Raw genomic sequence first — 12,498 nt, forward strand, 5'->3', positions numbered from 1 at the left:
AGAGCCACAAGCCAGAGACAAGAGGCGAAGTGAGCCTGTCTTGGCAGATAAAGGACTTAATTTACCAGACTTTGGTGTCTGAGGCTGGGAGGATTCCACATTCTCCAGCAGATGACCAGTCCGCAGGGGACTGTATATTCCTTGGCCTAAGAAACCTGAAGGCCCTGCCACAACAGAAGGGACCAGGAAAGCCGTACTAGGCCGGGAGCAGAAAGGAACCCACGTTGCAGGCCATACAGGCGAGAGTACACGGAGAGCTCGGAAACGTGGGCTGTTACCCTATAAGGAGGAGATAGCCAGAAGGAGCGCAAAAAGCACGGTAGGCCTACACCCTCACCCTGACCAGGGCCAATCTCCCAATTGCTCTCAGACATCCAGGTCCCCTCCTAGCCGGGACTGTTTATGGGTCAGTTTACCTGTTTTAGTAAAGACCCTGGACTGCAACCTGTTGTCTGTGTGCTCCTTCGCGCCTCCAGCACTACCGGTACTGGGACTCTCACCACCATCACTCCCACCATCCATTATACTGCCCTGGGGCCGCACTCTTCCCGTGGGGAGTCACACTACCCTAGCTGCACACCTCATCAGCCCCAGCGGTCTGCATGCAGCGGTGGTTCCTAATAACCGCAATCCACGGGTGGCGTAGTCGGACATTATCAATAGCGCATAGCAGACTACCACTGGCCTGACCACCCTGAGCCACGGAACCGGGTTGCCACTACTACTCCCATCGTTCCCCTACTGCCCGGATCCGAGTGCCCCATGGCCCAGGGGGCGAGTCAGCTTTGGCGTAGTCGCCAGGATTTCGTGCCCGCAACCACCGGGTACTGCGTGCCTTCAAAAGACTGTCATACCTGCCGTGGTGAAGGTTCCCGCCATCTGGAGCCGTTTCCCGCCATCTTCAGTCGGTTCCCGCCATCTTCAGCTGTTTTCCCGCCATCCAAAGTCGTTTTCCCGCCGTCGGACGCCATCATCAGGACGCCGCGCAGGAAGAAGAGGGGCGTTGACGCCGAAAGCGCGCGAGACCTGAAGCTCCGCCCCACGCACCAACGCTGCGCAAGGTCCTGGAAGGGAGAGAGAACGACGCTGACGTCATCAGGACGCGACGCAAGGTCCTCGTCCAGAGCAGCAGCAGCGGAGCCGCGGCCTACAGAAGAGGATCGTCGGAAGGTAGGCCACGCTTAACTAGGGGGGAGGAAGATGTCGGATACAGAGGCGCCCACTACCACCAACGCAGCTGCAGCAGCGGTGATGCCATTTTCCCTGCCCTACATCCCTGGAGCGGCCTGGCTGCCTAAGTATTCAGGGGAGCCCCATGCCCTAACTGACTTTAAGGAAAGGCTGTACAGTTTGTTCCAGGTTTACCCCCTGACAGAGGAACAGAAGGTCAGCATATTGACAGGGCAGTTAACTGGCGCAGCCCAAAGGGAGGTAAAATCATGGCCCACTGAGGAGAAAAGGACCGTGAAGGGTATTCTGGCCCGGCTGCGTGGTACTTTTGACACACGTACCTCCGCTGAAATTAAAATGAGGTTCTATGGATGTAAGCAGCGGGCACAGGATAGCATCAGAGACTATGCCCAAAACTTGCAGGAAGCCTTGAGGGCCATCAAACAAGCTGACCCTGGCAGCATGCAGGATACGGATAAGCTACTAACAGAACAGTTTATAGAAGGTCTGCTGTCTAGCGCCCACAGGACCCAGCTGCGCCTCATGTTCTTCCAGAACCCTGACCTGACCTTTGCCCAATTCAAGGACAGGGCCATAAGGGTGCTCCGTGAGCCCGCAACCAGTGGCGCTATAAACCCCCGACGTCCTGCTCTCACTTACCACCAGGAGGCAGCGCCCTCCCCTATGGACTCTGTGGGGGCTGATGCACAGGCCCTGAACCAAGCCCCGTTGAAAGATCTGCATCACCAAGTCCAGGAGCTGACCAGGAGCGTCGCGGTGTTGACCAGGACCGTCCAGGCGTTGCAAGTGGACCCATCAAGACCCATCGAGCTGGCTTCAAGTCCGGAGGATGTCCCTTGGTGTCGACAGAGGAGGATCCCGTCGTTCCGAGGGAGGCCCACAGACCGCTACGCAGAGGATGGACAGCCCATTTGCCGCCGATGCAACCAGCCCGGACACATTTCCAGGTACTGTAATTTAAACGGGTCCAACCTGGGGCAGAGGGCCAACCCTCAGGCATAAGATCACCAGGCCCTTATAATTGGCGTTATAAGTACATTGGGGGGCGCCCGGTTTTACCCGTGGTGCTGGACGGTATCCCCATGAGCGCCTTGCTGGATACTGGGTCGCAAGTAACCACTATCCCTTATGTACTTTTTAAGCAGTATTGGACTGATGCTGATATCACACGGTATCCAGACAGTAACTTGAGCATCATCGCCAGTAATGGCTTGCCCGTGCCGCAGATGGGGTTCAAGGAGATGACCATTAAAATTGGTAAAGTTGAACTGCCGGCAAAGGGAGTAATTATTATGGACATTGACCGTCGTGAAAGTCACCCTAAAATAACTGTGGGTACTAATGTAATTGAAAATTGTCTTTCAGAGGTAATTGTAATTCTACAACAGGTGGCGGTGAATGCTAGTTCCAGCCAACAGAGAGTCCTCAACAAAGAGATAAAAGCCCTGATGAGACGGCAGCAGGTAGAACTGTCTGGTGGTGAGATCGGTAGCGTAAGACTGAGTGACCCATTCCCCATTTCCATGCCTCCCAAAAGTGAAATGATGATCTGGTGTCGGACTGCAATCGGGTTGAGAGGTAGAGACTACCAAGCCATGGTAGAACCCGTGTACTCAGACAGCAGGCCCACCATTTTGACAGCCCGGGCGGTGGTTGATGTCCGTCATGGGAGGGTGCCCGTTCGCATTCTCAACATTGGGGAGAGAGAGGTACACTTGCCCAGGTACGCTACACTTGCCAAACTGTTTGTTGTCGAACACAAAGCTATCAGGGCCGTGGAACCCTTGCCCCCATCTCCACAGGCGGAGGGTAATGGCTCCCAGAAACAAAAGGAGGACTGGTGCCAGAAACTCCATGTGGGTGCTGACTCCACTCCCCTGCACCAAAAACAAGGAGTCTACCGGGTGGTCCAGGAGTACGAGAGAAGTTTTAGTAAGCACACGCTAGACTTCGGCAGAGTAAAAGGGATAGAACACCACATCCCCACAGGGAGCCACCCACCAATAAAAGAGAGACACAGGCCTGTACCCCCTGCACATTATCAGAACACCAAGGGTATGCTGCGGGAAAAGAAAGAAGCTGGGGTCATTAGAGATAGCTGTAGCCCCTGGGCAGCCCCCCTGGTTCTGGTAAAAAAGAAAGACGGCACCATGAGAATGTGCGTGGACTATAGACAAATCAACCGTATCACCCACAAAGACGCATATCCGCTGCCTAGAATAGAGGAGTCTTTAGCCGCACTAAAATCAGCTAACTTCTTTTCTACTTTGGACCTTACTAGCGGGTACTGGCAGGTTCCTGTGGCAGAGGCTGACAAGGAGAAGACCGCCTTCACCACCTGGATGGGACTGAGTGAGTTCAACTGTATGCCCTTCGGGCTCTACAACGCACCAGGGACCTTCCAGAGGCTGATGGAATGCTGTCTAGGGCACCGAAACTTCGAGACGGTCCTCCTTTACCTGGACGACGTGATCGTCTATTCGAAGACTTACGAGGATCATCTAAAACACCTGGCCGAGGTGTTCGAAGCCCTGGCAGGCTATGGCCTGAAGGTGAAACCATCGAAGTGTCACCTGCTGAAGCCAAAGGTCCAGTACCTTGGGCACGTGGTAAGTGCGGAAGGAGTGGCCCCCGACCCTGACAAGGTCACGGCAATCAAGAGCTGGCCAAACCCCTCGAACATCAAAGAAGTAATGCAGTCCCTCGGGTTGGTAGGCTACTACCGAAGGTTCGTCCCCAGGTTCACTAAGATGGCAGCTCCTATGCAGGACCTCCTGATCGGACAGTCTAAGTCCAGAAGTCAAAAGCCACCCTTCAAGTGGGATAAACCGGAAGAGGAGTCCTTCCGCCAGTTGAAGATGGCCCTCACAGGAGATGAGATCCTGGCCTACCCTGATTATGGCCAGCCTTTTATCCTTCACACAGATGCCAGTAATGTGGGACTGGGAGCCGTACTGTCCCAAAACCAACAGGGCAGAGAAAGGGTGATCGCGTACGCCAGCCTGAAGCTGAGGCCCACCGAGAGGAACCCGGAGAATTACAGCTCCTTCAAGCTAGAATTCTTGGCGGTGGTGTGGGCCGTAACGGAACGCTTCAAGCATTACCTGGCCTCCGCAAAGTTCACCGTGTACACGGACAACAACCCGTTGACACACCTGGACAATGCGAGACTGGGTGCCCTGGAACAGCGGTGGATGGCCCGTCTCTCCAACTATGACTTCGTGATCAAGTACCGGGCAGGCAAAACCAATGCCAATGCTGACGCCCTCTCGAGAATGCCTCACTTACCTGAAGGTGACGAAGACCCAGAAGAGCTGGAGGAGGTAGAACTCCCCGCGTTTCACCGGTATGGAGCCGCTCAATACTCCCACCGCGTGAAGGAGGAGGATCTAACAACCGTGATGATCAATCCCCTACCTCACCACAGCTGGGCCGAGACTCTAGATAGTGACCCTGCCATCCGCCTGGTGAAAGATCTGCTGACCCAGGAAGACGCCCGCATGGATCCGGACGCCCCAGAGGAAGCCAAGCAGCTATGGAAAGAGAAGAGCAAGCTGTTCCTCTACAAAGGCAAGTTGTGCAGAAGGATTGTCAACCACCGGACGCACGAGCTGACCTGGCAAGTCGTGGTCCCAAGGCGGGATGCAGCTATGGTCCTGGGGGCTTACCATGACAGAGCGGGGCACTTCGGTTGGAAGAAACTGGAGTTCCTGCTAAGAGGAAGGTTCTTTTGGGTCGGCATGAGAGGAGCTGTAGAAAAATGGTGCAGAGACTGTGGCCCTTGTCAGCTAAGGAGGAAGGACCGCACCAGCCAGAAGACACCCTTGAGGCCCATCGTCACCACGCAGCCTCTTGAGCTGGTAGCTCTGGACCATATCAAATTGGCCCCCAGCCGGTCAGGATACATCTATGCCCTGACAATCGTGGACCACTATTCCCGTTTTCTAGTGGTGGTCCCGGTAAAGGACTTGACAGCCCAAACAGCGGCCAGAGCCTTCCAGCAATACTTCTGGCGTCCACACGGGTATCCGGAACAGGTCCTGACAGACCAGGGTCCAGCTTTCGAGGCTGAAATCTTCCAGGAGTTCTGCAACCTCTATGGCTGTAAGAAGATTCGGACAACGCCTTACCATCCACAAACCAACGGGATGTGTGAGAAGATGAACAATATAGTTATCGATCTCCTGAAGATGTTGCCCCTGGAGGAACGCAGCCTGTGGCCAGAAAAACTGCCGGACCTGATAGACTTATACAATCATATCCGCGTGAATGCTACCAACTGCACCCCGGCTTACCTGATGCGAGCCAGACCAGGTAAGCTGCCCGTAGACCTGGAGATGGGAGTCCTAACACCTGAGGACACCTCCCCGGATGCAGACTGGGATACGGAAAGGCAACTGCAGTACAAGAAGGTACAGGAGAGTGTGGAGAAGAGCCTGGCCCAGGTGAGAGAGAGGCAAGAAAAACTCTTCAACCAACATGCCCCTGCTGGTCCCCTAGAACCTGGTGAGCAAGTCCTGAAGCGGAAGAGAAGGCTACATAAGTTGGACGACCAGTGGGAAAGGGAACCCTACACCGTACTACAGTCTGATCACGACAACCCGAAGGTGTGCGTGATCACCAAGGACGGAGGAGAAACCACTAGTACCGTCTCCAGAGACCACCTAAAAAGATGTCCCAAGCAACTCCGTAGTGCAGAAGAGGATCAAAGTGACCTTGAACCCGCAGAGGACAAGGAAGAAATGATCAGCACCGTTCTCGGAGAGTTCCCTCAGTCCTGGACTCGGATAAACGATGCCATAGTGGTACCCGTCCTGCATTTCCTGCAACCGGCACAGCAACAACCAACACCAGAGCAGGAAGGTGAAGAGGAGCAAGCAGTTCCAGAGGCAGAAGAGCCTGTACCAGCAGCCAAGGAGAGTCAACCCTCTGCTGACAGTGAGCCTGCCATGCCTGCGGTAAGCCAAAGGACCCGCAGACAGCTGCCTGCCCTACCTGTACACCCAGCTGGTAGCTGTACCCCTAACGCTAGTGAGGAAAGCCAGGTCGGTCCACCACCCGACAGTGGGCTACGTAGGTCAACCAGGAGCACAAAGGGACAGATACCCGCTCGCTGGAGAATATAGAGTGCACTAAAATTGTAAATAACCCTGTTGCCAAATGTTGAAATGTTTGCCAAGTTACATGCATGTTTGGTAATTCTGTGTTTCAGTTTCTTGCAGTTACCGTAAGGACTCAAAGGTTATGGACTTTTTATAACCGGGACCTTGTATGGACTGCGTTCGGAGCCTAACCAAGGAATGAACTAAGACTGTGAAGGACTTGGGGTAGGACAGACCCCCACCTGGTTAAGGCTCCCCGTTGTGTTGGTGATATGGACACCCGGTCACAGACCACACTGTGACCTTAAGAACTCAATCTGTGCGTCACTTTCCTGATAATGTTTTATGGTCATGTATATTGTCTTTGTTTATTGTTTAGTCCCGGAGTACTAAATTTTACTAGGGGGGAATGTGTCACCCTGACCTGGATGCCACAAGTGTAATAAAGCTGTGTCTGAGAGCAAGGGGGAGGTTCTCTAGTCAGGGGAATATTAGCATGCAGTACCTCCTGTCTCAGGCCAGTAGGGGGAGCAGGCTGCCCCTATAAAAGCTGGTGCTGGGGGCAGGGTTAGGGAGAACTGGATGACCTGTCTCAGTACTGAGATGTGTCCCGGAGCAGAGCAGGGACAAAAAGTTGTATTGCACCTAAGAGGAAGTGTGGCAGGAGGAGAGCCACAAGCCAGAGACAAGAGGCGAAGTGAGCCTGTCTTGGCAGATAAAGGACTTAATTTACCAGACTTTGGTGTCTGAGGCTGGGAGGATTCCACATTCTCCAGCAGATGACCTGTCCGCAGGGGACTGTATATTCCCTTGGCCTAAGAAGCCTGAAGGCCCTGCCACAACAGAAGGGACCAGGAAAGCCGTACCAGGCCGGGAGCAGAAAGGAACCCACGTTGCAGGCCATACAGGCGAGAGTACACGGAGAGCTCGGAAACGTGAGCTTTTACCCTATAAGGAGGAGATAGTCAGAAGGAGCGCAGAAAGCACGGTAGGCCTACACCCTCACCCTAACCAGGGCCAATCTCCCAATTGCTCTCAGACATCCAGGTCCCCTCCTAGCCGGGACTGTTTATGGGTCAGTTTACCTGTTTTAGTAAAGACCCTGGACTGCAACCTGTTGTCTGTGTGCTCCTTCGCGCCTCCAGCACTACCGGTACTGGGACTCTCACCACCATCACTCCCACCATCCATTATACTGCCCTGGGGCCGCACTCTTCCCGTGGGGAGTCGCACTACCCTAGCTGCACACCTCATCAGCCCCAGCGGTCTGCATGCAGCGGCGGTTGTTAATAACCACAATCCACGGGTGGCGTAGTCGGACATTATCAATGGCGCATAGCAGACTACCACTGGCCTGACCACCCTGAGCCACGGAACCGGGTTGCCACTACTACTCCCATCGTTCCCCTACTGCCCGGATCCGAGTGCCCCACGGCCCAGGGGGCGAGTCAATTCCCCTTTTGATTGACTGCCCTGGGTCATGGACCGGGTCACCGCCACTGTGACATCTCCCCTAGCAACGACCGGCCCGACACTGAGTACCCCACGGCCCAGAGGGCGCGTCATCTTTGGCGTCACGAACAGGATATAAAAACTATAAATCCCCTGTAAATATCTCCTTAAATTGACCGCCCTGGGTCACGGACCGGGTCACCGCCACTGTGACTTCTCCCCTAGCAACGACCGGCCCGGCACCGAGTACCCCATGGCCCAGGGGGCGCGTCATCTTTGGCGTCACGAACAGGATATAAAAACTATAAATCCCCTGTAAATATTCCCCTTTTGATTGACCGCCCTGGGTCACGGACCGGGTCACCGCCACTGTGACATCTCCCCTAGCAACGACCGGCCCGGCACCGAGTAACCCACGGCCCAGGGGGCACGTCAGAACCATGAATGACAACATGTATTGTGACATACTGAAGCAGAGGATGATCCCCTCCCTTCAGAAACTGGGCCGCAGGGCAGTATTCCAACATAATAACAACCCCAAACACACCTCCAAGATGACGACTGCCTTGCTAAAGAAATATGCAAATTGTCTCTTCAGAGAGGAAGAGGACTAGAATTCTAGTGCCACCTACAGGAAGTAGCAATCCTAAAAGTGAATAGTGACCCTTTAACGAGCCTTATCACATGACTTAGAATAAAAGCCAATACCAGAAACTCAGTTTGCAGCCACTGTGTTTCGGGGTACAGCCCCTCGTCAGTGCAAAGTGTGAGTTCTGGTTTGGCTGTCTGAAGAAACAACTTTCATATTTCCCAGAAGAGCATTGCAGCTTTAAAAGTCTCCTCACCTGACGTGCTTAACACGTCACTCTCTGCAAGGAGAAATATTACCCCTAGATACTTTGCTAAGGAAACTGAGGGTAAAGGTGCAAAACATGTCTCCAGATCTATACCCTATTGAGCATCTGTGGGGCATCCTCAAACGGAAGGTGGAGGAGCGCAATGTCTATAACATCGACCTGCTCCATTATGTCGTCATGGAGGAGTGGAAGAGGATTCCAGTGGCAACCTATGAAGCTCTAGTGAACTCCATGCCCAAGAGAGTTAAGGCAGTGCGTGATAATAATGGTGGCCACACAAAATATTGACATTTTGGGCACAATTGGCCATTTTCACTTAGGGGTGTACTCACTTTTGTTGCCAGCGGTTTAGACATTAATGAATGTGTGTTGAGTTATTTAGAGAGTACACCAAATTGACACTATTATACAAGCTGTACACTGACTACTGTACATTGTATCAAAGTGTCATATCTTCCCATGTTGTCCCATGAAAAGATATAATGAAATATTTACAAAAATGTGAGGGGTGTACTCACTTTTGTGATATATACAGTACAGACCAAAAGTTTGGACATACCTTCTCATTTAAAGATTTTTCTGTATTTTCATGACTATGAAAATTGTACATTCACACTGAAGGCATCAAAACAATGAATTAACACATGTGGAATTATATACTTAACAAAAAAGTGTGAAACAACTGAAAATATGTCTTATATTCTAGGTTCTTCAAAGTAGCCACCTTTTGCTTTGATGACTGCTTTGCACACTCTTGGCATTCTCTTGATGAGCTTCAAGAGGTAGTCACTGGAAATGGTTTTCACTTCACAGGTGTGCCCTGTCAGGTTTAATAAGTGGGATTTCTTGCCTTATAAATGGGACCATCAGTTGTGTTGTGCAGAAGTCAGGTGGATACACAGCTGATAGTCCTACTGAATAGACTGTTAGAATTTGTATTATGGCAAGAAAAAAGCAGCTAAGTAAAGAAAAACGAGTGGCCATCATTACTTTAAGAAATGAAGGTCAGTCAGTCAGAAAAATTGGGCAAACTTTGAAAGTGTCCCCAAGTGCAGTTGCAAAAGCCATCAAGCGCTACAAAGAAACTGGCTCACATGAGGACCGCCCCAGGAAAGGAAGACCAAGAGTCACCTCTGCTTCTGAGGATAAGTTTATCCGAGTCACCAGCCTCAGAAATCGCAGGTTAACAGCAGCTCAGATTAGAGACCAGGTCAATGCCGCACAGAGTTCTAGCAGCAGACACATCTCTATAACAACTGTTAAGAGGAGACTTTGTGCAGCAGGCCTTCATGGTAAAATAGCTGCTAGGAAACCACTGCTAAGGACAGGCAACAAGTAGAAGAGACTTGTTTCGGCTAAAGAACACAAGGAATGTACATTAGACCAGTGGAAATCTGTGCTTTGGTCTGATGAGTCCAAATTTGAGATCTTTGGTTACAACCACCTCGTCTTTGTGCAACGCAGAAAAGGTGAACGGATGGTCTCTGTATGCCTGGTTCCCACCGTGGAGCATGGAGGATGAGGTGTGATGGTGTGGGGGTGCTTTGCTGGTGACACTGTTGGGGATTTATTCAAAATTGAAAGCATACAGAACCACCATGGCTACCACAGCATCTTGCAGCGGCATGCTATTCCATCCGGTTTGTGTTTAGTTGGACCATCATTTATTTTTCAACAGGACAATGACCCCAAACACACCTCCAGGCTGTGTAAGGGCTATTTGACCAAGAAGGAGAGTGATGGGGTGCTACGCCAGATGACCTGGCCTCCACAGTCACCAGATCTGAACCCAATCGAGATGGATTGGGGTGAGCTGGACCGCAGAGTGAAGGCAAAAGGGCCAACAAGTGCTAAGCATCTCTGGGAACTCCTTCAAGATTGTTGGAAGATCATTTCCGGTGACTACCTCTTGAAGCTCATCAAGAGAATGCCAAGAGTGTGCAAAGCAGTCATCAAAGCAAAAGGTGGCTACTTTGAAGAACCTAGAATATAAGACATATTTTCAGTTGTTTCACACTTTTTTGTTAAGTATATAATTCCACATGTGTTAATTCATAGTTTTGATGCCTTCAGTGTGAATGCACAGCTTTCATAGTCATGAAAATACAGAAAAATCTTTAAATGAGAAGGTGTGTCCAAACTTTTGGTCTGTACTGTATATATATTTCCTCTTCCCACAATCGCATACAAGATTTCTCCTGCGCATCCCCCCTACTCTGGAACTCTCTACCCCAACACATCAGACTCTCGCCTACTGTGGAAGCCTTCAAAAGGAATCTGAAGACCTACCACTTCCGACAAGCCTACAAGCTGCAGTAACCACCGCCCCACCACATTACTGCATGACCTCCTCTACCCCCACCTACTGTATCCTCACCCATCCCTTGTAGATTGTGAGCCCTCACGGGTAGGGTCTTCTCTCCTCCTGTACCAGTCGCTGACTCGTTTTGCTAAGATTATGTAAATGTTTTTGCTATGTATACCCCCTTTTTCACATGTAAAGCGTCATGGAATAAATGGCGCTATAATAAATAATAATAATAATATGTGTGTGTGTGTATATATATATCTATATACATATTCATAATGGGGGGCCTCGGTCCACATCTTGCACTAGGGCTTATCAGACTCTAGTTACGCCACTGAGTAAAAGTGTTGTTATTTTAAATGGGGGAAACATAAGGATTGAGAAGGGGTTGTCCAAATAGTGGACAACCCCCTCAAGAGTGAACAATCCGACCAGAATGAACAATCCGACCCAAAAAATAAAGCATATTTCTCCTACAAATCAGCAGCAGCCACAGAGAGTCAGCATGGAATATAATTTTGTCCCTCACGCACCTTGATGAATCCATACACAAATAGTTCAGGCTGTTCTTAGGGTAAGTACTAGGATGGCTGGATCTAAAAAAGAATCCTGTAAGAACAGACATGGTAAACTACTTTTAGTAGTGCTGATTACTGACCCCCTTCAGTGTGGACACCGTACATATTTAGTTAAAAGCTACCTTAGTCACATAGATTTCAGTCTGTTAATAATTTTAGAAAACATGGGACTGAATTAGCCCTTAGAACATGCAGTAAAAAAAATATATATATAAAAGACTTACAAGGACTTATTTTAGTAATTTGGTTTATGGTTTGCTGTTATACACAGAAAAAAACTTATATAGCTCTGTTAAATATAGATGTAGGCACATGTGGTTTTAGTTATGCCAAGTGAAAAGAGTCGTGGAAAACAGACAGAATCCACCTCTCTCATCGTGAAAAGCATATTTATTGACACATCACCGACACATTCAGAATGAGGCAGACTTCCTGGAATAACACACAATCCACCATAAACACAATGTTATGAGAAAATATTCAACTAGGTGAACACTAGAACTAAACCATAAAATTGTAGCCTTACAAGACTGGAGGAGCTGTATGTCTTTGTAGATTTTGGAAATACCCTCCAGGGACAATGACAAGCATGACAACTACATCTCATAAAGACTAACTCCGCTCGCATAACCACTTTTCTGTAACCTAATAATAAATACCTTGTAACACGTGTCTGTATGTTGTTTGTTCCAGCTTTCCCTTCTGTTTTGATGTCATACTGTCCAGCAGTCTTTTACGGAGTAAAGCTCCTCCTTGTAGAAAATGTTTTATGATTATCATAAAAAAAAAAAGTTTTAAAGGTTGGATGTAATGTTTCCAGAACACTGGGGCCGATTAATCAAAGTTTTTTTTCTCTAGAAAACTGTGTTAAAAGCTTTGAAAAGTCGCAAAATTGTTGCGCAAGGAAGTGTATTGTAAAAATTTTGCGACTTTCAGCTCCTTCTAAGTGGGTTGAACCCTTCAAATAAAAGAACCAGTGCTTTGTTTGGCAGAAATGCTACTCTAGACTC

General features: G+C 50.0%; 1 protein-coding gene across 1 annotated transcript in view; it reads right to left on the bottom strand.

Moving 5' to 3' along the window:
- DAZL (deleted in azoospermia like) overlaps positions 1-12,248 on the bottom strand; it is a 138,106-nt gene extending 125,858 nt beyond the window's left edge. The window contains exon 1 of the mRNA XM_073676575.1: positions 12,148-12,248. The gene's annotated coding sequence lies outside the window, so the exon portion shown is untranslated. The remainder of the gene's footprint in view (positions 1-12,147) is intronic.
- Positions 12,249-12,498: the final 250 nt, after the last annotated feature.

This window comes from Phyllobates terribilis, unplaced genomic scaffold (assembly GCF_046119375.1).
Source record: "Phyllobates terribilis strain yellow unplaced genomic scaffold, ASM4611937v1 Scaffold_4__5_contigs__length_816908805, whole genome shotgun sequence".
Classification (NCBI taxonomy): Eukaryota; Metazoa; Chordata; class Amphibia; order Anura; family Dendrobatidae; genus Phyllobates; species Phyllobates terribilis.